Source organism: Pleurodeles waltl, chromosome 3_1 (assembly GCF_031143425.1).
Source record: "Pleurodeles waltl isolate 20211129_DDA chromosome 3_1, aPleWal1.hap1.20221129, whole genome shotgun sequence".
NCBI classification, from domain to species: domain Eukaryota; kingdom Metazoa; phylum Chordata; class Amphibia; order Caudata; family Salamandridae; genus Pleurodeles; species Pleurodeles waltl.
Window position 1 is genome coordinate 1,468,541,755 of NC_090440.1, and position 27,995 is coordinate 1,468,569,749.

Consider the following 27,995-nt stretch of genomic DNA (forward strand, 5'->3'; position numbering starts at 1 on the left):
CCTGGATCACAGGGACCATTTGCAGGGTGGTTCTCCTTCTGCAGGGGGTGGGGTGCTGGTGGCCTGTTGTTCCAGTGGCGGGGCCTCCTGTCCACTAGTGCGGGCGGAGGTGGAGGGCTGTTCTTCGGTGTGGCTAGTGTCAGGGGCCCGTTGGTGTGCCACTGCCTCCCTCATGGTGTTGGTCATGTCAGCCAGAACCCCTGCAATGGTGACCAGGATAGTGTGGATGTGTTTTAGGTCTTCCCTGATCCCCAGGTACTGTCCCTCCTGCAGCTGCTGGGTCTCCTGCAACTTGGCCAGTATCTGGCCCAAGGTCTCCTGGGAATGGTGGTATGCTTCCAGGATCCCTTGCAAGTGCCTCATGGAGAGTGGGTTCCCTGGGCCTGGCCTCCCCCTGTCGCACACCAGCCCTCCCAGCTTCCCTGTTGTCCTGTGCCTATGTCCTGTGAATCGCATGCCCACTGCCACTGATCCCAGGTCCCTGATTGTCTTCAGTTTGTAGGGTTGCCTGGGGCCCCTGTAGTGGTGGACACACTGCTGATTGATATGTCCTGGGACGTGGTGTGAGTGGTATGTGTGAGGATGTGTGGAGTGATGTGTTGTGGTGTGTGCTGTGAGGTGCGTGGATGGTGTATGGGTGATGGTGTTCTGTGGCTCAGATTGAGTGGGTTCTCCTGGCTTGTCTCTCTCTGTTAGCAATCTTTTTTTTCATTGAAAGGGTTGTGGTTAATGTGGGTGTGTGTTTTATAGTGGTGTGGGTGTGGTGTGTGTATGTGTGTCAGATGTGTGTAGTTTGAATTTTCCAATGTGGTGTAGTTTTGTAAGTGTGTGTGTATTTTGAGTGCAGCAGTGTGTACGGCCAATGGTTTACCGTGGTTGAAAGACTGCTGCGGTGATTCGTGGGTCCTGATACTGTGGGTGTATTTCTGTTGGCGTAACGGTGTGGGTTTTTGTACCGCCAGTTTTTCATTTGTGTGGGTGTCTGTATAGTGGCGGATTTCTCTGTGTGGGTCATAATACCCGTAGTGGTATACTGTCGCGATCGCGGTATGTTGGCAGCCGCCAGCACAGCGGTAGGTGGTATTTACCGCCAATGTTGTAATGAGGACCATACTGTCAAACAGCTGAAAGGGTTCTGCAGGGATATGGGAGTACTCACCTAAGGTGCCTTCAGAAAGGAGGAATTTCAAATGGCGCTGAGGGCCTGGAGAGAAGCCCATTTAGAGGAGGATGCTGAGGAGGAGGGTCCAGAGGTTGGCCCCTCAGAGGATTTTTTGCCATCAGTGGATGATGTATCACTGCAATTGTGCCCCCTGCCAAACCAGGGAGCAGTATCTCTGATCAAGGCCTGACGGCAGAGGAAAGAAGAAAAGAGAGAGAGTTTCAATTGCCAATGGCAAGGCTGAAAATTGAGGTTCAACAGGAGGAAATCAGGGCAGAGAGAGAAGCCAAACAAGCTGAAGCTGAAAGACCAGCCAAGAAGATTGAAGCTGAGCGAGCTGAAGCTGCAGCTGAGAGAGCCTTGGCTGAGAAGAATCTTTTGTTGGCTCATGAACTGAGTCTCAAGGAGCTTGAGATCAAGGCAAGACAGTCTGAGTCCAACATTGATGCGGGCAGCATACATGCAGGATCTGTTGGGGAGAAAAAGGTTTGCATACCCAAGAATGTGGTGCCAAGTTTTGTGGTGGGGGATGACATTGACAAGTGGTTGGCTGCCTTTGAAGTTGCACTAAGGGCCCATAGGACCTCTGAGGAGCAATGGGGGGCAGCCTTGTGGTTTTATGTACCAGCAGTTGGGAGGGACACATTTCTTACACTAGCTCCACATGATCAGAATGTCTACGCAACCATGAAAGCAGCTTTACTGGCCAAGTTTGAGCTGACCCCTGAGAAATACCGTCAAAGGTTTAGGGACAGCACCAAACTTTCCACACAAACTAGGGTAGATTGTTTTGATTTCTCCAATAAGGCACTGAATATATGGTTGCGGGCAGAAAAGTAAATGATTACAAAGGGTGATATGATTTCATTCTGAGAGAGCATATGCTCAGTATTTCTTTTACAGAGTTGCACCAGCCCTTTGTAGATAGTAAGCTGTCTGAACCCAGAAAGCTTGTTGAGGAGGCAGACCTCTGGGTTAGCACCAGAGTGTCCAAGAAGGCATCTGGGGGGGACACCCCCAAACGTGGTCAGTGTTCCCAACACAAGAAAGTAGGGGGAGAAAAACTTAAAGATAAGGAACTCTCAAAAGCCCCCCAAAACAATTCCTACGGGAGGGTGGTAACCATTCCTCTTCTAGATTTGGGAAAAAACCAGGATACTTTTACAGGAAGTTCATCCCCAAATGCTTAGAATGCTACCACATGGACACTCTAAGGGTGACTCCCAGTGTTCCAAGAGAGCACAGTCTACCACTCGACAGACACCTGGGTTGGCTAGTGTAGCGCTCGGGGTGGGGGGGTAGTCCCAGTTAGCTTTGGGGGGCAGACAGAGGTGTCCCTAGTATCCCTTTGGAGATAGAGAGATAGTGCCTAAAGGCCACATGCCTGCAAATACTTCAAAGCATAGTCAGTGGGTCACTATTGATGGGCAAAGGGACACAGGAGCCAGTATGACTACTGTCAAGAGTCAGCTGGGGTCAGCAGAGCAGATAGTCCTTAATACATTCCACCAGGTCAGAGTCGCGGACAATCGTGAGAGTCACCTAACGGTGGCTCTGATTCCCTTTGAGTGGGGGGGGGCTCTGGTACACTGAAGATAGCTGTGAGTCCTGGCATGCCTGTAGATTGTCTGTTAGGCAATGATCTTGAGCATACTGCCTAGGAAGAGGTAGAGCTCAGATCCCACCTGGAGATAATAGGATTGCCTGAGCGGGTCTGCTTGACCACAAGGTTCATGGCTGCCCGGCAGGGAGTCAAGGGCGTCTGGAGCCTGGAACAATGGCCCAGACAGCTGCAAAGAGGAAGGGCAAGAGGTGCGGGAAACCCACCTCAGATGTTCCCACAGTGGTGGACGGGGCCCCTGAGGAGGAGACCCTGAGCCAACTGGGGAGGAGATAGCTGACCTGGGCAACCTGCCTGAACTTGCTGGCTGGCAAGTAGAGGGTGGGCAACCAGGGCAGAATTCTGCAAAGCGCAGAAGGAATGCCCTACCCTTGAGGGTCTGAGGTGACAAACCACAGCCCAAGCAGCTGGTGAAGCCTCTGGCGATCACCATATCTACTGGGAGAATGATCTCCTTTACAGTAAGCCTAACGTTCCGGCCATTGGGGCAACACGTGTGCTGATGGTCCCCCAGTGTTACCGGGCCTTCCTACTGGGTCTGGCTCACGACATCCCCCGGCAGGACATTTGGGCCAAGACAAGACCTTTGCCAGGCTTGTCACCCACTTCCATTGGCCTACAATGTGGGTAGCCTCAGATAATTTCTGCAGGGCCTGCCCCACCTGCCAGGCTAGTGGGAAGACAGGGAAAAGGCTTAAAGCCCCCCAATCTCACTCCCTGTCGTTGGCACCCCCTTTGAAACGGTGGGCATAGACGTCATTGGCCCCTTGGACCCCAAAACTGCCTTTGGCAACAGGTTTATCCTGGTTTTGGTGGACCATGCCACCTGCTATTCAGAGGCAATCCTTCTGAGAACAGTGACTGCACCAGTGGTGATCAGAGCCCTGATGGGAATATTTACCCTTGTGGGATTCCCTAAGGAAGTTGTGTCTGACAGGGGCACAAACTTCATGTCTGCGTACATGAAGTCCATGTGGGATGAGTGTGGGGTGACCTACCGGTTTACCACCCCTTATCATCCTCAATCCAATGGGCTTAATGAGAGATTCAACAAGACCCTTAAAGGCATGATCACTGGGCTTCCTGAGGCCATGAGGTGTAAGTGAGACGTCCTCTTGCCATGCCTGCTGTTTGCTTATAGAGAGGTGCCCCAGAAATGGGTGGGGTTCAGCCCCTTTGAGCTTCTCTATGGTCTCCCTGATAGGGGACTGTTAAGCATAGTCAAGGATGGCTGGGAGAAAGCTTCCAAGACTCCTCCCTAGGATGTGGTCAGCTACATGCTGGCCCTCCACAACCAAACCCAAAGCTTTTGGAAGCAGGCCAAGAGTAACCTTGAGGCCAGTCAAGAGGTGACGAAGGAGTGGTACGACCGGAAGGCCACTCTGGTTGACTTCTCACCTGGAGTCAAGGTTAGTTAATGGAGCCAATAGAGCCTAGGGCTCTCCAGGAGCACTGGTCTGGCCCATTTGAGATCAAGGAGCGGAAGGGAAAGGCCACTTACCTAGTGGACCTCAAGACTCTAGGCACCTCCTAAGGGTTCTCCATTATTAACCGACTCAAACCTCATTTTGAGAGGTCTGAGGTCAGTATGCTCTTTGTGACAGATGAGGGCATGGAAGAGGAGAGTGAACCTCTCCCTGACCTCCTCTCTGACAAAGAAGGTGATGGGTCAGTGGAGGGTGTCAATCTCTCTGACTCCCTGACTCTAGAGACTGCTAGGAGTTGTTAGAGCAGTTCTCTTCCCTGTTTTCCCTTACTCCTGGACTCACCCATCTGTGTGTACCAGACATTGACACGGGAGACAGTTCCCCTGTAAAGAACAAAATTTACAGGTTGTCAGATAAGGTGAAGGCCAGCATCAAGGAGGAGGTGTCCAAGATGTTGGCCCTAGGGGTTATTGAGAAATCCAGCAGTCCCTGGGCCAGCCCTGTGGTGCTGGTACTTAAGGCTGCAGCCCCCGGTGCAAAGCCAGAACTCCGGTTCTGTGTGGACTACCTGGGTCTCAAATCAGTCACCCAGACTGATGCTCACCGCATCCCCCGAGCTGATGAGATCGTTGACAGGCTAGGCACTGCCAAGTTCCTGAGTACTTTTGATCTCACATCAGGGTACTGACAGATCGCCTTGACTGAGGGGGGCTAAAGAGAGATCTGCATTTTCCATACCTGATGGCCATTACCAGTTCCAGGTGATGCCCTTTGGGTTGAAAAAACCCCCACTACCTTCCAACGGTTGGTTAACAGGTCCTAGCTGGCAAGGATGCCTACTGCGCAGCCTACCTGGATGACATAGCTGCCTATAGTTCCAGATGGGAGGAACACCTGCTCTACCTCAAGGAGGTGCTTCAGGCTCTGCAACAGGCAGGCCTGACCATCAAGTCTAGTAAGTGCCAGATTGGGCAGGGTTCCGTGGTGTACTTGGGACACCTAGTAGGTAGTGGCAAGGTGCAGCCACTACAGACCAAGATTAAAACTATCAACGCCTGGCAACCACTTAGAACACAGACCAAAGTGAGAGCCTTCCTAGGCTTCACTGGATACGACCGTAGAATTGGACAGAGGCTTGTCAGAAAGCCTTTGACTCCCTGAAGGAAGCCATGTGCACGGCCCCCGTGCTCAAGGCCCGTGACTACTCCCAGGAATTTATTGTGCAGACAGACGCTTCAGAGAATGGCATAGGGGCTGTTCTAGCACAGCTAAATGAGGAGGGCTCAGACCAACCAGTAGTCTTTATTAGCAGAAGACTATTACCACGGGAACAGAGGTGGTGTGCTATTGAAAGAGAAGCATGTTCTGGGCACTGAAGAAGCTAAGACCATACTTGTTTGGGACTCACAGACAGACCACAGGCCCCTCAGATGGGTCATGCAGATGAGGTGTGAGAAACCTAAACTCTTGAGGTGGTCCATTTCCCTACAGGGGATGGACTTTACGGTGGAGCATTGCCCGGGGATTGACCACGCCAGTGCTGATGGTCTCTCCAGATACTTCCGCCTTAGCGATGAGAGCTCCCAGGAGGTTGGGCAGCTCTCTGCACTTTCATCTGGGGGGCACATGTTAGACCTGACAGCCTTAGGGTGGTCGCCCCTAACTTTTTGCCTGCCTCCTCCCTTTTTTATACTGTTTTTGCTGGTTTTAAGACTCTGCACATGTTACCACTGCTAACCAGTGCTAAAGTGCATATGCTCTCTCCCTTTAAACATGGCAACATTGGATCATACCCAATTGGACTATTTAATTTACTTATAAGTCCCCAGTAGAGTGCACTATATGTGCCCAGGGCCAGCAGATTAAATGCTACTAGTGGGCCTGCAGCACTGATTGTGCCAACCACCTAAGTAGCCCCTTAAAGTTGTCTCAGGCCTGCCATTGCAAAGCCTGTGTGTGCAGTTTCACTGCCAATCCGACTTGGCATTTAAAAGTACTTGCCAAGCCTAAAACTCCCCTTCTGCTACATATAAGTCACCCCTAAGGTATGCCCTAGGTAAACCATATGGCAGGGTGCTGTGTAGGCAAAAGGCAGGACATGTACTTGTGTAGTTTACATGTCCTAGCAGTGTAAAACTCCTAAATTCATTTTTACACTGCCGTGAGGCCTGCTCCCTTCATAGGCTAACATAGGGACTGCTCTCATACATTGTTTGAGTGGTAGCTGCAGATCTTAAATGAGTAGGATGGTCATATTCAGTATGGCCATAATGGTGATACAAAATCCTGCTGACTGGTGAAGTTGGATTTAATATTACTATGTTAGAAATGCCACTTTTAGAAAGTGAGCATTTCTCTGCACTTAAATCTTTTTGCGCCTTACAATCCACGTCTGGCTGGGTTTAGTTGACAGCTCCCTTGTGCATTCACTCAGATACACCCCAAACTCAGGATACTCAGCCTCACTTGCATACATCTGCATTTTGAATAGGTCTTCCTGGGCTGGGAGGGTGGAGGGCCTGACACTTGCATGTCGAAGGACAGTAGCCTTCCCTCACACAAAGGACTGCCACACCACCTACTGGGACCCTGGCAGACAGGATTGAACTGAAAGGGGACCTTGTGCACTTCTAAGCCACTCTTTGAAGTCGCCTCCACTTCAAAGGCACATTTGGGTATTTAAACAGGGCCTCTGGCCCTACCAACTCGGACACTTCCTGGAGAAGAAACCTGAACCAGAACCTGCATCCTTCTAAGAAGAACTGCCTGGCTGCCCAAAGGACTCACCTGTCTGCTTTCTGTGAAGGACTGCTGTCTTGCTGTTGCCCTGCTGCCTTGACGCTCTCTGGCTGTGGTGAAGAAGTGCTCTCCAAGGGCTTGGACAGAGCTTGCATCCTGTTCCCTGAAGTCTCAGGACCAAAAAGACTTCATCTCTACAAGAAGGACTCCTTGTGTCGTGAAATTCGACGTGCAGCCTGCCAGAAACAACGCACAGCCTGCAGCGCGGTGAAAATTTCACTGCACGCTGAACCGGGATGACGCAGCCTGACTTCGCAATGAGAAGATCAACGCAGAACCAGCATAGCGACCAGAAATTAGACGCACGGGCCACTGAATCAATGCACAGCCAAACCGGAATGATGCATCCCGACTTGCCGAGAGGAATCAACGCAGTGCCTGCTGTGCGGTAGAAAATTCGACACAACGCCCACTGAATCGACGCAGCTCCTGTTACTTTGTCCTGCCAGTGCAGGAAATCTACGCATCGCCCCCGTGGCGTCTGAAAACCCCACAACCCAAAGAGAATCCCTGACCGAGCACTGGAAATCGACACACAGCCGCCCCTGTGTGAAAACTAAATGACGTATCGCCATGTGCGGCCGGAGAAATTAACGCAGACTCCTTTGTTTCCATGCATCTCCTCCTCTACGGTTCTTTGTGGAGATTTTTCACGCAAACCAGCTACTTTGTGCTTGAAAGAGACTTTGGCCCTCATTATGAACATGGCAGTCCGTTCTGCTACGCCGGCGGTGGCGATAGAAACCGCCAACAGAGGAGCAGTCCAGACTGCCAAATAATGATCCAAACAAAACACACACATCCCGCGAACCACCTACCGCCAGCAAAGGAGTCCCGCAGACGACGGCAGAGTCTGCCCACAGGCCGTCGGAAAGGCCCAACCTGCCCATCAAATTATGAACCACCATTCCACCGCTAGTTCCGGGGCGGGAACTACCGCCACACAAAGCCAGGTGGAAATGAACCAAATATAAGGAAACACTCACCGGAGTTCCACAGAACGTGCAGCGGCAGCCATGGACAGAGAGCTGCTGATCATGCCAGCCCTGCTCCTTGCCATATACCTACACGACCGAGACCGTCGACGAAGATGACGACGGTACGTACCGTAAACTACGCCACAAGGGAGGAAAGGGCACAGTTACATACCCACCCACCCCACTCACTCTGCAACGCCTCCCCAGCCCTTCCTAGCAGCACAAGTCAGACACCCCACACCAAGAGGTATGTACCCGACCGAAGGCCACTGCAACTTGACCATAGTACATACAATAGCCCCACACCCATAAAAAAATTCAAACAAACACCAGGGTGTAACTGCGTGCAGCCCAAACACAGGCCACACAGAAACTTTAATTATTAGCTCACTGAGCCAAACAGTGCTAACAGGGCCAATGGCCAGTCCATAAAATGTACATTGTCCTGGGCCACAATGGGCCACACCTGACTCCCACAAGTGCTGGGTACTCCACAGAACGGTGCACCATATGGGGATCCAGGCACCTCACAGAAGAGGGGCAGGAGGGGTGGGGGTAGGGATTTTCAACAGGTTGGGACTTTGACTTTCTTGTGGAGGGTGGAGGGGGGTGGGCTTCTCCTTTGAAGGGTGTGGGGGCTTTTTGGCTCAGGTGGAGCTGGATGGCCTAGGCTCTGACCGGGCTTTCTTCTTCACCGGGGAAGGGGCGAGGGAATGGGAAGGCTGGACCGGGGTGGGCTGGCTGTGATGTGGAAGGAGCGGAAAGGGCAAGGAGGTGGGCACGTTTGGGGACAAGACGGGGTGGGCCAGTGGGGTGGAAAAGGTCAGCACGGGAGAGGAAACGTTTTGGGAGCAATTAGGGTGGGTGTGGATGAGGGAGTGGGAGTGGAGGCAGAGGGAGTTGATGTATTGGGTGTAGGTGTGCGTGTAGTGGTGCAGTTGACTGCTAAGTATGCTGTGGTGTGGTGGATGTCTGATGGGTGGGTGTCTTGGTGCGTTTGTTTGTCTTGGGAGGTGGGGGGTGGACACATTGGGAGAAGACAGACAGCTAGTGTGGATGTATGTTGGATGGGTGTCTGCAAGTCTGGTGAGTGTGCTGCATGTGTCAACTACAGTAGAGGTGATGAGTGCAGGTGTGGTGTATGGGGTGCATGTATGGCTGTCTGCTATTGTGGTGAGTGCAGGAAGAGGAGCAGTAACAGTGAGTGAAGGTGCAGGGCATGAGGGTGTGCATGTAGAGGGGACAGACAGGGAGGCAGAAGAGGTGGGCACACTGGGGGAAGTGGACGTTGTTGTGTGTGCAGGTGTCTGTTGGCTGTGTGAATGCTTGTGGTGGGAGGTGTGGTGCTTTTGTTTTGAAGTGTGCTTCTTGTGTGTTGATGTGCCTGTAAGCGGGTCTGATTGTGTGCTTTGGACAGGTGAAGGGAGTGGGGTGCTGGAAGGGGTAGAGGAGGTTGGAGGGGGGACGGAATGGCAAGGGAAACTGGCTGCCGTCCGAGAGGAGGCCAGTGCCTGAAAAGATCTCTGTAGGGCAGACACAGCACCGTGAATGCCATCCAGATAGGCATTGGTCTGCTGCACCTCTGATGCCAGACCTGGATGGCATTGACAATGGTTGTCTGCCCTACAGAGATGGTTCTCAGGAGGTCAATAGCCTCCTCTGCGAGGGCAGCAGGGCTGATTGGGGCAGGGGAGGAGGTGCCTGGGGTGAAGGAGACACCCACCTTTCTGGGTGGGCGGACACGGGCAACTCGGTGGGGAGCAGAAGGGAGGGCGGTGATGGTATGGGTGGTGGTGAAAGATCTCACAGTAGTGGTGTGTGCACTGGGGTCCGCCACCGCCGGAGAACCCCCATCGGAGGAGGTCTCAGAGTCACTACCTCCTGTGGTAGTAGCTTCCCCCGTGGAAGTCCCCTCGCCCTCCCACCCACTGGTCCCCTGGGCGTCCGTTGTCTCTTCCTCAGAAAATCCATGGGCCGCTGCCTCCCCACTTGCCGATTCCTCAGCTCCCTCGCCTGATGTTGATGCTGTACCAAACCAACACAAGAGAACAAGGATGGGGAGACAAAACAGGACAGATACTAGTAAATAGCTGAATGCTGATACACAATGGCCAGACATATACCCACCCAACAAACACACCCAACAGGCAGCACCGTGCACTATGCCCAGGGCCTTGCCCCTGACTACTGACCAGAATACTGATCTACACCCATCCCCTGAAATACTTTTGGAGCTGAGGTAAGTGAAACCTGACAGGGACACCCCTACACCCTTTGGGGAACATACAGTAGATGGACACCAGTCAAAATCTCTGCTCTAAGCAGCATGAGCCCTATCTCACACACAGTCATCCTTCCAGACTGAAGTATGGTCAGTGAGTACTCACCCCCTTGTGACTGCTGTGCAGCCTTCAAGCACCTATCCAGATCTGGGTACGCCACCCCAGGATCCATCGCATGAGGGGGGTCAGTGCCCGACGGGCACCCCTTCCACGTTGGGACGACTTTCCCAGCTGGGTCTCAGTGATCTTTCGCGCCCAGCGCCGCAGGTCCTCTCACCTCTTTCGACAGTGGGTGCTCCGCTGGTTGTAGACCCTCAGAGTCCACACCTCCTTGGCGATGGCGTACCAATGTGCCCTCTTCTGGTGGGTGCTGACCTAGAAGGGTGACACAGAAATGGAACACAGAGGTCAGGCACTTGCACAATAGGAACAGCTGGCAGATTGTCCAACAGAGGACTGACAGTACTCTCAGACATACAAGACAGTGGCACGCAGCATTCCATGCACCGTGGCCCAGCCAGGCTCAGAGGAGCACACATATGTGCAATCCACACCATCCATTGCTCATACAGTGCCTCCCAAACCCAGACTCACCTGTACCTCTGGCCGTCAGTAGAGTCTGCCGTACAGGGGCAGGACCCCTTCCACTAGCTTCTCTAGTTCTTCCTGGGTGAAGACCGGGGCCCTTTCCCCTGCACCACGTGGAACATCGATAGCCAGAGGCAGGCCACAGCAGTACACAGAGTGGAGTACCTGTCCGCACGATATCAGGGAGTCAAGTGATCAAACAATGACGAACACGTGTACGTTCCGCGGCAGTATGCACCGTCACTGCCGGCGGCGATCATGATACTCCATTGGCATCCATGTTAGCCAATGAGGGTGCGAACAGCGGTCAACACCACGGTACGCTGTGACGGCAACCGCTAGCGGTATGAGGTCACTTCCACAACGAGGGGCAGATCTACAGTGGGCAGACATTTTGCCATCACCTACGCATCTTGAAATTCCTACTACTCACAATCCAGGGCCTACTAGCCACATGAAGCACCTAGGCCTCTATCCATTCCGTATAGTAGCACACATGAATTACTCTGTTCCCTACTAGTGATGTACATGTACATCTGTCAGGTAGCAGTTATTGTACAGACACTACAATGAACAATGCAGTGCACGTATTTTGCAAATTTAGCCTATGTATGTGTGCACATCACTCATTTTTGTAACCCCTCGTAGGTACCGACCCTTGTGGCGAGGAAGGGCACCATCGGTGTACAGACCACTTGTAGATATGGGGACCATGGTGGAGCATCAGATCATTATCACTTACAGACTCACACGTGCAACTAATCAGGATCTTTGTGCATTACTGGATCCTGCACTAACTCCTGAAATCGTAATCAGCATGCCATTCCAACTGAGGTGCAGGTGCTCTCCGTACTCCATTTCCTGGCCACAGGCTCTTTTCAAGTGACAGTGGGCATGGGTGCTGGTTTCTCACAGCCAATATTCAGCCAGGTACTGACAAGATTTCTGAATGCATTTGTACAACATCTGCAATCCTATGTGCGATTTCCCCAAAGTACTGACCTCCCTGCCATCAAGACTGACTTCTATGCCTTTGCAAACATTCCCCATGTCATAGGTGCCATTGATAGCACACACATACCCATCATCCCCCCAAGAGTGAGTGAACAGGTGTACAGAAACAGGAAGAACTTTCACTCCATGAACATCCAATTGGTGTGTACTGCAGATCAGTACATTTCCCATGTGAATGCCATGTTTCCGGGGTCAGCCCATCATTCATTTGTGTTGAGGAACAGTAGTGTGGCACAGAAGATGGAACAACTACAAGAGGACAGAGGGTGGATCATAGGTAAGTTTGCCTGTCACTAACTGACACATTGCAGAAAACCAGCCTGTCTGACTAAGGGACATTACAATGACGACTCTGTATTGAACCATTTTCTAGGTGATTCTGGATATCCAAACTTGCGTTGGCTCCTGACACCAGTGAGGAATCCGAGGACGGATGCAGAGAGGAAATACAATGAGGCCCACGGACGTACTAGAAGGGTCATAGAGCGTACTATAGGTCTCCTGAAGGCTAGATTCCGGTGTCTACATATCTCTGGGGGTTCCCTGGCCTACGGGCCTGATAAGGTGTGTAGAATAGTGGTGGCCTGCTGCATGCTGCAAAACGTGGCAGTGAGACATTCTATCCTCCTTTTGGAGGTGGAGGGTGCTATAGGTCCTGATCAGCTACCTCAGAGAGGTGAGGAGAGTGATGGTGAGGATGAGGAAGGGGAAGATGTCCATTCCAGGGACCAACTGATACAACTCTACTTCCAATAACTGTGTGGGACATAAGCCTTTCATTGGGGTTAGCGACTAATACTGTCAGTGTGCTCTGTCACATAGGGGGGATTGGTCATGATAGACGATACATGGACCACTTCTGCATGGTACTGACAGAAAATATATGCATTCCCTCCTTGCCTAATTTTAAACACACAGTACCACCATCAAGCACAAATTGACAATAAAGATGTTCTCTGCCAGTTGTGTCCATACTCCACTTTGTTCAACATTGAAGACAGGGGACAGTGTTACAGGTGTGAAACGTGTTTTATTGGTAGAATAGAGTGAATTGTGCTATATACAGTGATGGGAGTCGTAAGGGTTGGGTGTCCTCAAAACCTACTTGGTGGCAGCCCTGTTGGATGTCTTAGATGGGTCCCTTTTGTAGAATAGTACTTCAATTTGCCCCCAGCTAAGTGTTGTTAGTGAATGGGTGGGATGGTTGATTTGCATTAGTAGCAGTGTCAATTGTTGGAGGGGGACTTGTTCTTAGCTGGGTTTCCAGTGCCATATCTTGGCCTAAGACTATGTTTCGGCACCTGCTGTGGAGCTTCTTGAGGTGGCATGGTTGGCCCTTGTGATTTCTGGGAGGGTATTTCCTGTGCTGTTTCTGCTGCTCAGGGTCATCTGTTGCTGGTTGTCCAGGGCTGTTGTGGGGGCCTCTTGTCCGGTGTGGGTGTCAGACTGTTTTTTTACCAACTGCAGCAGTGCTCCAGCAATGGTGGCCATTGTGGCATTGTGCTCTTTCCACTGCTCCATGGCCTGTTGGTGTTGTTCCAGCTGCATCCTCTGACTTTGCTTCAGGGTGGACACAGTCTGTGCCAACCTGTCTTGGGTATGTTGGTAGGCCCCCAATACCTCTGCAATAACGTCCTGGGCTGCTGCATCCATCCGGTGCCCTACCCCCGGACCCACTGGGACACTTGAACGTGCCCTAGCCTCCTGTGCCTCTTTCCCCTGCGCAGGTCTTGACGTGCCACTTGTACTGGTGCCCTCGCCTTCCTGCATGTTGGGAGTGGGAGACTGTGGCCTCTGTAGCTGTGTTCCACCAGTCTGTGCCCTGGGTACACTGGTGTGAGTATGCCTCACCTGGCCTGCTGGTCGTGACTGGGTGCTAGGGGTGACAGTGGTTTCCTGGGTGGGGCTGCTGCATGGTGAGAATCCAGGACTGTGTGAGGGGCCTGCCTTCTCATCAGTGTCCAGGGATCCTTCGCCAAGGTAAGGTCTTGTGATGTGCCTCTGTCTCCCTGGAGGGCTGTGGCACTCCTTGTCTCCCCATTAGGGTTGCATGGGTGGTGGTGCCTGTTGAGGGACATAGAAATGTCTGTTACATATGCCTGAAGGTTTGGGGTGTACAGAACTGGGCTATTTTGGGCTGGTGTTACTTTCAGTGGCCTTCTAGGGTGCCTTTGTGAGGTGGATATTGCAGTTAGTGGCAGTGGTGGGGTGGCATTGTGGTGGGGGGTATTATTCCATTGTGGGTACGTGCAGGGGTGGGTGGCTGTGCACAGCAGGAGTGATGTGGGCCTGTTAGTGGGTTGTAGGTGATGCCAGGTGGTGGATGTGGTGGGTAATGGCTGGGTGGGGTGTAGGTGCAGGTGGGTGTGGGTGGGATGGGGTGGTGCATGCATTGCAGATGTGTTGTATATGGGGTAATTGTAGATGACTTACCCGAGTCCATTCCTCCAGTGAGTCCAGTGAGTCCCTCTTGGTGCAGGATGGCGAGTACCTTCTCCTCCCAGTCGGTGTAGTCGGGTGGTGTTGGTGGCGGTCCTCCCCCAGTCTTCTGCACTGCAATGTGGTGCCTAGATGCCATGGCCCTGACCTTCCCCAGCAGGTCGTTCCATCTCTTCCAGATGTCGTCCTGGTGCGTGGATGGTGTCCCACTGCATTCTCCCTGTTGACAATGGTCTGCCACAGCTCCAATTTCCGCGTGATGGGTGTGTGCTGCACCTCGGACCCAAATATTTGTGGCTCCACTTTCAGGATCTCGTCCACCATGGTCCTTAGCTCCCTTTCGGTGAAGCGTGGATTTTTTTGGGGGGGCATGGTGAGTGTGGTGGATGGCGTCAGAACTGGGGACGGGGTATGTGTGCTCCTGTGTGGGTCGTTATGCGTCTCCTGTATGCTGGCGTTCGCTGTCTATCTCTGGTGCTCTCCGTCTTCTGGTCCTGGTTTTGTTGCAAGGGATTGTGGGGTGTGTCTGGGTGTGTTTAATGGGGTTCTGGATGTGTGTCAGGTGTGTGGGTGATACGCCTATCCAATGTGTGCACTTGTTGCTATTGTGTCCACTTGCCGCCCGTGGCGGTCGCAGCCGCCAATGGTCATCTGGCCTCCACTGTCCGCCGAGATGATTTGTGCATCATTATTTGGAGGGCGGGATGACGGTGTGCTTGGCGGTGGCGGGGTGGGGTGGGCCGTGATTCCCGCCGACAGAGTCCTGGCGGGGAGTGGTGGTCTGAGAATTTTTGGCAGGGTTGGGTTTTTACAATCATTATATGGCGGGTTTCCATTCGCCGCCAACGGCAGGATTCTGTTCACCGCCGACACGGCGGTCTTTCCCGCCATGTTCATAATGACCGCCTTTGTTTGCTTTTAAAAGACTTAAGACACTTTTGCCCTCATTACAACCCTGGTGGTCGGTGTTAAAGTGGCGGTAATGCCGCAAACAGGACAGCGGAAAAAGAAATGGGATTATGACCGTGGCGGAAACCGCCAACATAGACAGCCACTTTAACACTCTGACCGCCACGGTGGTACAAACAAACAGCGCGGAGGACACCGCCAACAGACAGGCGGAAGACAATGTACCGTCCACCCTATCACAACACGGCTATCCGCCACCTTTTCTGGGGCGGAACCAACGCGAATAAAAACACGGCGGAAACTGTACACAGAAGGAAAAACACTCACCTCTCCACATCCCACGAGGAACCAGCACGCCATGGAGCCAGAACTGCAGATCCTGCCAGCGATGGTCTTCCTGCTCCTCCATCAGGAGCTCCAACGACGGCGGCGGCGACCACAGTAAGTACTGCACCTACAACACAGGGGAGGGGGTGGGAAAAGAGAGTGACACACAAATGCAACACCCCCACCCTCATCAACAACACCATACACACAAATACATGCTGCAACATTACATATACATCCCCCCACCCCCTTGAATAACGCAAGGACAAAAGGAAATGATTTGAACAATTGTAATCAATAAACATCCATCAGTCAAAACTCAAAATCCAGTATATACAATTATGTACACCAACTACACAAGTCCAGATAGTGCACCAATCATTGTCCGTGGACCACTGGGTCCAAAATGCATGGGCGAGGCCCACACTAGATTCCTGACTCCAAACGGAGAGAACACTGGAGGGGCATCACATAGAAAATATACAGGCACCTCAGGGAGAGGGGGGGCACCTCAGCCTGATGAACGCACAACGCCACTGCTCCACGAGGGGGCTCCATGCCCATTGATGTATCCTGGGGAGTGCAAAGCCACAGTCTCTCAAGTCTTTGCAGTGGGTGGTTTGCCCACTGCTTTATCCTGGGGAGTGCAAAGCCACAGTCTCTCAAGTCTTTTCAGTGGGTGGATTGCCCATTGCTTTATCCTGGGGAGTGCAAAGTCACAGTCTCTCATGTCTCTCCAGTGGGTGGTTTGCCCACTGCATTATCCTGGGGAGTGCAAAGCCACAGTCTCTCAAGTCTCTCCAGTGGGTGGTTTGCCCACTGCTGCATCCTGGGGAGTGCAAAGCCACAGTCTCTCAAGTGGATAACAGTCTCCACTGGTTCTGGAGGGGGCTTTGTGCCCAGAGTGCTTCATCCTGCCAAGGACTAAGGTAGTGGATGCCTTTCTCCACTGGTTCCGGAGGGGGCTTGGTGCCCAGAGTACTTCATCCTGCCAAGCACTGAGGTAGTGGATGCCTTTCTACACTGGTTGGTTCTGGTGGGGGCTTGGTGCCCAGAGTGCTTCATCCTGCCAAGGACTGAGGTAGTGGATGTCTCTCTCCACTGGTTCTGGAGGGGGCTTGGTGCCCAGAGTGCTTCATCCTGCCAAGGACTGAGGTAGTGGATGCCTTTCTCCACTGAAAGTGATGCTTCATTGAAGCTGCCCAGGCTCCTGGAACTCACCACCAGCCTCGGACGACTGACCACTGGGGATGGCAGCCATGTCTGCGGTGGTGCCACTGGCTTAGGATGTTGCAGGGCCGCTGGAGGTGCTTGCGGCGGTGCTGGTTGCGGGCTCTGTGGCAGCGGTGCTGGCGGCGGGCTCTGTGGCAGCGGTGCTTGAGACGGCCTCTGTGGCGGCGGTGCTTGCGGCGGGCTCTGTGGCAGCGGTGCTGGCGGTGGGCTCTGTGGCAGCGGTGCTGGTTGCAGGCTCTGTGGCAGCAGGGTGGCAGTGGGCTCTGTGGCAGCGGTGCTTGCGGCGGCCTCTGTGGCGGCAGTGCTTGCGGCGGGCTCTGTGGCAGCGGTGCTGGTGGCTGGCTCTGTGGCAGCAGTGCTGGTGGCGGGGTCTGTGACAGCGGTGCTGGCGGTGGGGTCTGTGGCGGTGCAGATGGCGGTGCAGGTGGCGGTCTTCTCTGCCGTACAGGTTGGCGTCGAGGTGGAAAGAAGGTGTTACACTGGTCCTTCAGTCGGTGCCACCATGCCCTCTCCTGACCTGCCCTTCACTTTCTGTCCCTTCCCCACCTTTGATGGTGGCGCAGCTGTCTTGCCACTATCCCCTTTCGTTTTCCCTGACCCCTTGGTGGCAGGTGTTTTCTGCTTCTCCCTCTGGGATGTGGACAACTTTTTTAGCTTGGCAGGTGGCGGAATCTCCTTGCCCTCACTCCGTGGCACAGTGGCAGCCCCGATGGTTGGCGCACTCCAATAGCCCGCAGTTGCTGCCACCACTGTGGCTGGGGATGTGGTGGCTTAGGTGCTGGGTTGGGACCTGGAAAGCCTGGCCCTAGGGGACGGACGGGGGGAGGTGTAGGGAAGAGGTCAATATTAGCCAGGAAAAGTTTTTTAGACACACTGGGATGGGTAGATGGAGGGGGTTTGGGAGTGGAGGAAGAGGTAGTGGTTGTAGGAGGTGTATGTCTGCTGAATTTGGGTGAAGGTGCATGGGCCGGAGGCTGTTGTGAGGTGGATGGCTGTTGGGTGGGTGTGTGCCTGCGTTTGTGTACTTTGGGAGGAGGGCTCACTGACACATTGGGAGAGGACACAGGGGATGTGTGAATGGTAGTGGAGGTGGTGAGTGCATGTGAGCGGTGTGTGGTGATAGGCGTGCTGGTGATGGAGGTAGTGGCTGAAGATGTAGTGCATGCAGGTGTGAGTGGAGATGAGACTGGGAGGGAGGAGGGAGACGTGGAGGAGGGGGACACAGTGGAGGCAGTGAATGTTGGTATGTCTGTATGGGTATGATGCTTGTGTGAGTGCCTGTGTGGATGTGTGGTGCTTATTTTTGCCTGAGCCACTTTTGTGTGTTGAGGTGTGTGCATGCTGGTCTGATGGTGTGCTTGGGATAGGCTGGGGTACATGGGATTGGGTCTGGGTGGAGGAAGTTGGAGGGAGGAGGCTGGACACAGGGACAATGGCTGCTGTCAGTGCTGAGGCCAGAGCCTTAAATGCTCTCTGTTGGGCTGCCTGGCCAGAATGAATGCCCTCCAGGTATGCATTTGTTTGTTGCAAATGCCTCTTAACACCATGGATGGCATTCACAATGGTAGACTGCCCAACAGTGAGGGATCTCAGGAGGTCAATAGCCTCCTCACTGAGGGCAGCAGAGCTGACCGGGGCAGGGCTTGAGGTGCCTGGGGCGAAGGAGATGCCCACCCTCTTGGGTGAGCGGGCACGGGACACACTCTGAGGGGCTGCTGGGAGGGCGGTGCTGGTAGGGAGGGTGGCGGCTGTACCTGTTGATGCGGGGGGCACAGCGGGGCCTGACCACCGCAAGGGAGCTCCCATCAGAGGAGGAGTCGAAGTCACTGCTGTCACCTCTTGTCCCCGCCGTGGAGCTTCCCTCGCCCTCCGTCCCACTGGTGGCTTCAGACTCCGTTGTTTCGCCCTCCAGGGCCAAGTGGGATGCACCTCCCTCCTGCTCTGGTGCCACTGCTCCTCCACCTGATGATGCTATTGCACACAAGAACAGGGAGACCACAAAAAGGGTGGGGGGAAGACAGAAGAAAGACATGTTCAGGGCATGCAACACTACTACAGTTGGTGGACACTACAGACACAGCAGCCGTCTGCACTACGCCATGCACTTATAGTTCCTAGATTATTTATGTGCCCATGAGGTACAAGGCCTAAGCCCGATTGCTGCACACATGGAAGTCACAGGAGCCTGACTAGGTGTAGATGGCACTAACCACTAGTGGGGTTGGGGTTCCACTGAACCTGCCTCACAAGGGACCTTGCCTACCAAGCTCGCACTGGCCTAGGGGAACCCACTGCCCACCTCCCCCACCCAGACACCTCGTAATGCGTGCAGAGTCAGATGAATGTGACTGTACTCACCCCCTTGTGGCTGCTGTGATGCCCTCAAGCGCCCATCTAACTCCAGATACGCCACCACCAGGATCCGGAACATCTGGGGGTCATGGTGCGACGGGCACCCCTCCCACGTTGGGAGGCCATCCCCAGCTGGGCCTCCGCCGTCTTCTTGCTCCAGCGGCGAAGGTCCTCCCATCTCTTCTGGCAGTGGGTACTCCGTCTGTGGTGGACCCCCATGGTCTGGACGTCCTTGGCGATGGCACGCCAAATATCCTTCTTCTGGTGGGCGCTGACCTAGAAGAATAGTACAGGGGAAAAGGAAAATCTTTACCCGTCTGGACCGTCATACTCATTGGCCCACGTTCCCACACTTGCCCTGACGCACATACACTCACCATCCACTCATGCAGGCCTCAGTCCCTCCCCCATGTATCTTCCATCCACACCACTCCAAACAGGCATTGCCCATGCAGCATGCTCACAGTGTTTGTCTGGAGGACCGTACAGTTGTTTGTACTGGGGGAGGACCCCCATCCACTAGTTTCGCCAACTCCTCCAAAGTGAAGGCAGGAGCCCTTTCCCCAGACACATGAGCCATCGTCGCTTCCAGACTGAGGTCACAGCAGCACTTGCAGTAGAGGTCCTCTCCTGTTGAAGGTCAGGTATCAAGTGAGTGAACAGACAGAAAATGGCGGTCACGTCCGCAGCGGTGCGTACCATCATCGCTGGCGTACATCGTCATTGGCTCCTGGGACCTATAGAGTCCAATGTTAACCAATGCAAGATTGCGCCACAGTCTTCGACCACCTACCGCAACGGTGTAGAACGCCAGCGCAGTTATCTCATATCCTCAGGTCAGGCAGCCGCCATTTCAGGGGGCCACATGGCATTAATAATAACTGTGTGACACCTATCTAGGCCTTGTATACACACAGTAACAGGCACATTGCGGATTAATAAATGTGTGCAAATTACATTTTGTGATATCTCAGTGTTGGCTGACTCACTGCTCGCTGTTCTCCTCCATAGGGCACGTCCGCTGGGGCAGGTGATGAGATGGCGGCATCGTCCGGTGTACAGACCGCTGGTGGACCTGTCGACAATGGAAGAGAGACACGTAATAGTAACCTACAGACTTGATCGTGTAACAATCCATGAACTGTGTGCCCAGTTGGAGCCAGACCTGATGTCAGCTATCTGCCATCCCACAGGGATCCCCCCTCTAGTGCAGGTCCTGTCAGTACTCCATTTCCTGGCAAGTGGGTCTTTTCAAACAACAGTGGCCATTGCATCAGGGATGTCCCAGCCAATGTTCTCTAACGTGCTGTCCAGAGTGTTGTCTGCCCTGCTGAAACACATGCGCAGCTACATCGTTTTCCCTCAGGTGGAGGATTTGCCTACAGTGAAAGGTGATTTCTATGCCCTGGGACATATCCCCAACATCATAGGTGCCATTGATAGGACACATGTGGCCTTGGTACCCCCACACAGGAGTGAACAGGTGTACAGAAACCGTAAGAGCTACCTTTCGATGAATGTGCAGATGGTGTGTTTGGCCGACCAGTACATCTCCCATGTGAATGCCACATTTCCTGGCTCAGTGCATGACGCCTACATTCTAAGGAATAGCAGCATCCCTTATGTGATGGGGCAACTCCAGAGGCCCCGTGTGTGGCTAATAGGTGAGGACAAGGACCCTATACAGTGTGAATAGTTGTGTGGGTATGGGGTTGTCTCTATGGGTTAGTGTGTGTCTAACAGTTGTCCCTCGAAATTTGCAGGTGACTCTGGGTACCCCAACCTGTCATGGCTACTGACCCCAATGAGAAATCCCAGGACAAGGGCAGAGGAACACTACAATGAGGCACATGGGCGAACTAGGAAGGTGATCGAACGGACCTTCGGCCTCCTGAAGGCCAGGTTCCGGTGCCTCCATATGACAGGTGGTTCTCCCTACTACTCACCAAAGAAGGTTTGCCAGATCATCGTGGCCTGCTGTATGCTGCACAACCTGGCTTTGCGAACGACAGGTGCTTTTTCTGCAGGAGGATGGTCCAGCTGGAGGTCTTGTGGCAGCTGTGGAGCCTGTGGACAGTGAAGACGAGGAGGCAGAAGAAGAGGATATCGACAACAGAAACAATGTTATCCAGCAATACTTCCAGTGAGACACAGGTAAGAAGATGTCACTGCCTCACACATCTCATACTATTGTTTGATCTATCATATGTCTGTCATTTTCACTCAGTGTATGGACCCTGACCTTGTCACTTTGCCTTTCCTTTTAACAGATGTGGGTCCCACTTTGTGACCTCTGCTATATTTCCTCCAGCCCTACAGCTGTGTTTCATCGGTATGTGGACAATTAAATTGACATTGCCATATTCCATAGTTATTGCAATTACACATTTGTGAAAGTACAGACTGACTCCAGATTGATTTGTTATTGATGTGTGTTTATTTCGGTACAACTAAGTGTAGGGGGTTGTAAAATGGGCAGGGGTGATGGTGGAGGAATGTCCATGGCAGAGTCCAGTCTATTTGTTTCACAGGTGCATTGTCCAAAGGGGCATAGGAAGTAGAGAAAGGGCAGTTGAAGGATGGACAGGGTGACAAAGTGGGACAGAAGGGTGACATTAAGGGGGGTCTCATTTCCTGGCGGTGGTCTTGGCAATGTTCTCTGTCTTGTTCCTGGATCTCAGGGACCGTTTGAGGGGTGGCTCACCATCTGCAGGGGGTGGGGTGCTGGTGTTGTGGTCCTGTGGCGGTGCCTCGTGTCCACTAGCGCCGGGCGGAGGTGGAGGGCTGTTCATCTTTCAGGCTAGTGTCAGGGGCCCCTTGTTGTGCGACAGTGTCCCTCCTGGTGTTGACAAGGTCTCGCAGCACCCCTGCAATGGTGACCAGGGTGGTGTTAATGGACTTAATTTCCTCCTGCAGCCGCTGGGTCTCCTGAAAGTTGGCCAGTACCGTTGCCATCGTCTCCTGGGAATGATGGTACGCTCCCATGATGTTGGAGAGGGCCTCATGGAGAGTGGGTTTCCTGGGCCTGTCCTCCCCCTCTCGCACAGCAGTCCTCCCAGTTCCCCTGTTTTCCTGTTCCTCTGTCCCCTGAAGTGTGTGCCCACTGCCACTGCCCCCAGGTCCCTGATTTTCTTAGGTTTGTGGGTTTGCCTGGGTTCCCTGTAGTGGTGGACACACTTCTGCTTGACGTATCCTAGGGACAGAGGGATGGGCCAGCTGGGTGGGTGCTGTGGTGGTGTTTCCTGAGGGGGAGGCTCTGTGGTGGCTTGTGCCAGTGTCAGGGGAACCAACTGTCCCGATGTCCCAGATGGGCCTGGCTGGTCATCTTTATCCAGTTGTGCAGAGCTGCTGTCATCACTGTAGGCCTCTTCTGTGGGGGGACTGGATATGTCTGGAACCTCCCGTCGGGTGATGTTGGGTAGGGGTCCTGCAGGGGTGTAAAGGCATGATTATTGCATCTGTGTGTGCCATTGTGTGCAATGGGTGAGTGACACTGTACTCCAGTGCTTGCATTCTTGTCTATGTCCTTGTGTGATATTTGGTTTGGGGTCTGTGTGGGTATCTGTAGTGGACATGCTTTTGTGATGGATGTCCATGCTTTTGTGTTGCATGCAGGGCTTGGTGTTGGGATGGGTGGGTTGTGATAGTGGGACATATGTAAAGTGTTTGAGTGATGGGGTGAGGGTGAGGGTGGGGGTATGTGATGGCATGCAGGTAGGGTGGGGGATATAATAGTTAAGAGTTGACTTATCAGAGTCCATTCCTCCTGCTACTCCTGTGAGGCCCTCAGGATGCAGTATTGCCAAGACTTGCTCCTCCCATGTTGTTAGTTGTGGGGGAGGAGGTGGGGGTCCACCGCCAGTCCTCTGCACTGCAATCTGGTGTCTGGAGACCACGGAACGCACCTTCCCCCGTAGGTCGTTCCACCACTTCCTGATGTCATCCCTAGTTCTTGGATGCTGTCCCATTGCGTTGACCCTGTCGACGATTCTGCACCATAGCTCCATCTTCCTAGCAATGGAGGTGTGCTGCACCATTGATCCGAATAGCTGTGGCTCTACCCGGATGATTTCCTCCACCATGACCCTGAGCTCCTCCTCAGAGAACCTGGGGTGTCGTTGAGGTGCCATGATGTGGTGTGGGTGATGTGTGAGGTGGTGTGTGTTGTGATGTGTGAGGGGATGTGTTGTTGTGTGTTGTTTGAGGTGCATGGATGTTGTGTGAGTGATGATGTTGTGTGTCTGTGGATGCTAGTGTTGTTTCTGGTGGTGTCTCTCTCTGGTCTTCTTTCGAAATTTTGGTAGTAACGGTTGGTGGGTGATGTGGGTGAGTGTTTTATATTGGATTGGGTGTGTGGGAGTGGTGTGTGTATGTGTATCAGGTGTGTGTATTTCGAATTGTCAAATGTGGCTGTGTTTTGTAAATGTGTGTGTATTTTGAGCGCGGCGGTGTGTACCTCCAATGGAATACCGCGGTTGAAAGACTGCCATGTGGATTCGTGGGTCGAGATAGTGTGGGTGTATTCCTGTTGGCTTGACGGTGGAGGTTTTGTTATCGCCAGTTTATCACTGACCTTTGGTGTGGCGGACTTGTGTGGGTGTCTGGATTATGGCGGAATCCGAGCTGTGGGTCGTAATAGCTGTAGCAGAATTCCGCCGCCGCCGCCGCAGCGGTGTGTTGACGGTCTTCTGCACGGCAGTAAGCGGGATTTACCGCCATGTTCTAATGAGGGCCTTTATGTCACTTTACAGTGATATCTCAACATATACTTAATGCATTTGAATCGTTTTGACCTGCATTTTATCAGATAAATATTATATATTTTTCAAAACACTGTGTGGTGTATGTTTGTGGTGCTATGTGGTATATGGTGTTAGTGTATGATTTAATGCACAAATATTTTACACATTGCCTTCCAAATTAAGCCTGATTGCTCAGTGCCAAGGTACCAGACGGTGAGCACAGGATAATTTGGATTGTGTGTGACTTACCCTGACTAGAGTGAGGGTCCTTGCTTGGACAGGGGGTGACCTGACTGCCAACCAAAGACTGCATTTCTAACACATTGGATATGTTTTGTGGCCTATGGTAGCCCTGATGCATCATGCGTGTCATAATGTGTGCAGAAAATATGTAGTCCTAGGCCACGACCATGTCAGTTACCCTTCACATTGGCTAAACACTCTTTTTGTATGACCTGTATATAGCTGTTTATCAATTGAGAGTTAGAAAACAAGGGTAGTGGGGAAAGTGAACACTGGGCTGGTGTTTGGAATTACAGAAACAGGGCCTCCTGGCCTTAGCCGTCAGGTCACTCCCTCTACTCCCTAACACTTGATGAATGTTGGGTATTATATATCTGTATGCAGGCTTCAGTTAGGTTTGAGCATACATTTACATTTTGGGACCTACCATGAATCCTGGATTTTGTTTTGGTATTGTGAGATTTACAGGCTCTGTTTGGACATATGGCATGTGAATGGCCTTGTTGGCTGTGATGTTGGCTCCAATTAAACACATTGAAAGTGTTACAACTCAGATACTCTAAGTATTGAATGTTGGTGAGATACATGAACAAGACAGTGGCAAGAACTGAGCTGTGACTATGCATGACATTGCAGTTTCCTGACAGTATTTGTGTTGTAAGATACCAGACTCCACTACCCCAGGTACTCCTGTCAAGCCCTCAAGATGCAGGATGGCCAGGACCTTCTCCCAGAGGAAGAGTCTTAATGGGACACTGGGAGGGCCACTGCCAGTCCTCTTGGCCTCCAGCTGCTGCCTGGAGACCCGGGAATGGACTTTGCCCCTGAGGTAGTTCTATCTCTTCCTAATGTCCTCCATTGTGCGCAGGGTGATGCCTACAGCATTCACTCTGTTGACTATCCTGTTCCACATTTCCATTTTCCTACTGAGAGGAGAGTGCTGGACTGGGCTCCAAACAGTTGTGGTTCTACTCTTGTGATTTCATCCACCATGACTATCAACTCATCTTCTAAAAAATGGGGATTTTTGGAACGTGACATGGTGGACAAAGAAAGTGGTTGATCAGGACTTACTTGACAGGGTAAGTGCAATAGGTAGTGAATGGACAGAAGTGTGTGCAGGGTGTTCTATGGGATGGTAGAAAAAGGGGTGCCTAATCTATGTAAAATTCAATAAATAGTGGTTGGGGTTCTTTGGCTCCCTGTGGAAATGCAAAGGAGTTTTTTCTGTCAAGGGGTGTGTTTTATAGTGTGATTTTCAGGAGTGTCCACTGGACCAATGTGTGTCAGCTGTGTTGTTTTTGAATACATCTAATGTGCACTTGATTGTTAGTTTGCTGGACGCGTACCACGGTGGTTGACTGCCATTGGCTAACCACCGAGGGGAGACTGCCATAGCGACTGTGTGTTTGTAAATGGATCGGCGGTTGGCCATGGCGCTGATGGCGTTGGAGGTTGGACTGCTTAGATACAAGTCATCGTGCCGCAGGCAGTCTGCCTTTTTTGCTTGGCGGGGAGTGGTCCTGCCTGTTTGCATCATATTACGGTGGTCTGGGGACCGCCGGCACAGTGATCTTTTTAGGACTGTCAACATGGCGGTCTGGCGGTCCCACCACCAAACTCGTAATCAGGCCCTCAGTCTTTATTTCTTTTGTTGGACATGTAAAGCACCAGACAGTGACATAATTCGTATGTGGTGGAATTGTCCAAATATCCATACGTTTTGACTACAGATTGAAGTTTATTTAAAGGAACACTCGTCCATTAATTTTTCTCTCACAAACCGTTTAGCACTTTTACATGGCGCTGTCAGTACTAGCCCCCATATCCACTCATATTTAATTGGATCTCAACTGCTCTCAGTTTAGCTAAGGTTAACATATTTTGTCCTGGAAGACCAATGTTATTGCAACTTACATAATTTTGACTATACTTGGGGCCCTTTCTTGGGTTCTTGACAAATTGCTTTTCTGGTATATATTTATTATTGATGGGTATATATTTACCCTAAGTTTCAAGCTTATGGTCAATATAGTTCTCAGTTTCATTTTTGCCTTTTCTCTCCAATCTTATTGCATAAATCCCCACATTGTGGGGATAACTCATTACTTATATATGAAATTGTGGTACTTAGAACAATGTCTTCTGCTGATCTTTTGTTATAATTGTGTTTATATTATTATGTATCATTGTTACTTCATATTTATGTACTGTAATCTGATTATGGAATATTATCTGTTTTATTTGAGAAACAAAAAATAAAGAAGTGAGACACAAAAAAAGAAACAGGAGTCTGCAGGAGACAGCAGACCTTCTTTTCTGTATTTGCATTTCATCCCAGATTTTTTTTTTTAAAGGAGCCTGTGTCCCTTAAAGGTACAAATCTGTTTTTATTAAATATATTTTAGGTAGGGAAGACATCAAGTGGGGCAGTGGTCCCATGGATTACTGTCTCCTCCCCCGAAGATGTCTACAACAATTCCCAAAGAAGCTGCTTCATCAATCAATCAATCCATTTTTATAAGCACAACTACTCACCATGAGGGTCTCAAGGTGCTGGTGGGGGGTCTGGGCCTCATTCGAAGAGCCATGTCTTGAGGTTCTTCCTGAAGTTAGTGAGTGATGGGCTTTGTCTGAGGTGTGTGGGCAGGTTGTTCCAGCTCTTAGCTGCGAGATAGGTGAAAGATCTTCCTCCGGTGGTGGTTTTCTGGATGCGTGAGATGGTGGCTAGCGCCTGCTGGGTATAGCGGAGGGGTCTGGTGGGGTTATGGAATGAGATGCAATGGTTCAGGTAGGCCGGTCTGATATTGTGAAGGGCCTTGTAGGTGTGGGTGAGTAGTTTGAAGTTGATTTGCTTCTCCACTTGGAGCCAAGGAGGAACCTGAGGTTTTGGGAGATGTGTTCCTGGCAGGGGAGGTTGAGGATGAGTCTGGTGGCGGCGTTTTGGATGAGTTGTAATTTCCTGATGTTCTTTGTTGTGGTGCCGGCGTAAAGTGCGTTGCCGTAGTCGAGCTTGCTTACGACTAGAGTGAGCGTGATTATCTTGCTGAAGTCGACCGGGATCCATTTGATGATTTTGCAGAGTTGGTGGAGGGTGTGCCAATAGGAAGAGGTGACTGCGTTAAACCTGTCGGGTCATTGATAGGGTAGATTCGAGGATGATTCCTAGGTTCCAGGCGTGGTCAGTCGGAGTAGGCACTGCACTGTGCTATGTGGGCCACCAGGAGTCATCCCAGGCTGAAGTGGAGTTTCCAAAGATGATGAGCTCCCTCTTGTCTGAGTTGAGCTTGAGGCAGCTCTTCCTCATACAAGCGGTGACGGCTTTCATTCCTGTGTGAAAGTGCCTCTTAGCTTCGTCTGGGTCTTCAGTGAGGGATATGATGAGTTGTGTGTCATCGGCATATGACACAATGTTCATTCCGTGGTCTCTGACAATGGCTGCAAGTGGGGCCATGTAGATGTTGAAGAGTTTTGGTCTCAGGGAGTATCCCTGAAGTACACTGCAGGTGACTTCTGTTGGTTTGGATATAAAGTTTGGGAGCTTGGCTCTCTGTGTTCTTCCTGTGAGGAAGGAGTGAATCCATTGCAAGGCTTTTCTGTACATTCTGTGGATTCCTGCGTCATGGAGTCTGGTGTATAAGGTGCTGTCGGAGACTGTGTCAAAGGTTGCTAAGAGGTCGAGGAGTATGAGTGCTGCAGTGTGGCCGTGATCCAGGAGTGTGCGGATGTCATCGGTGGCTGCATTAAGAGCTGTCTCTGTGCTGTAGTTGCTGCAGAAGCCAGACTGAGAGGTATCTAGGAAGTTGTTGTCCTCGAGGAATTGTTGCAGCTGTGAATTTATGGCTTTTCTGGGACTTTCGCTGGGTAGGGTAGAAGCGGC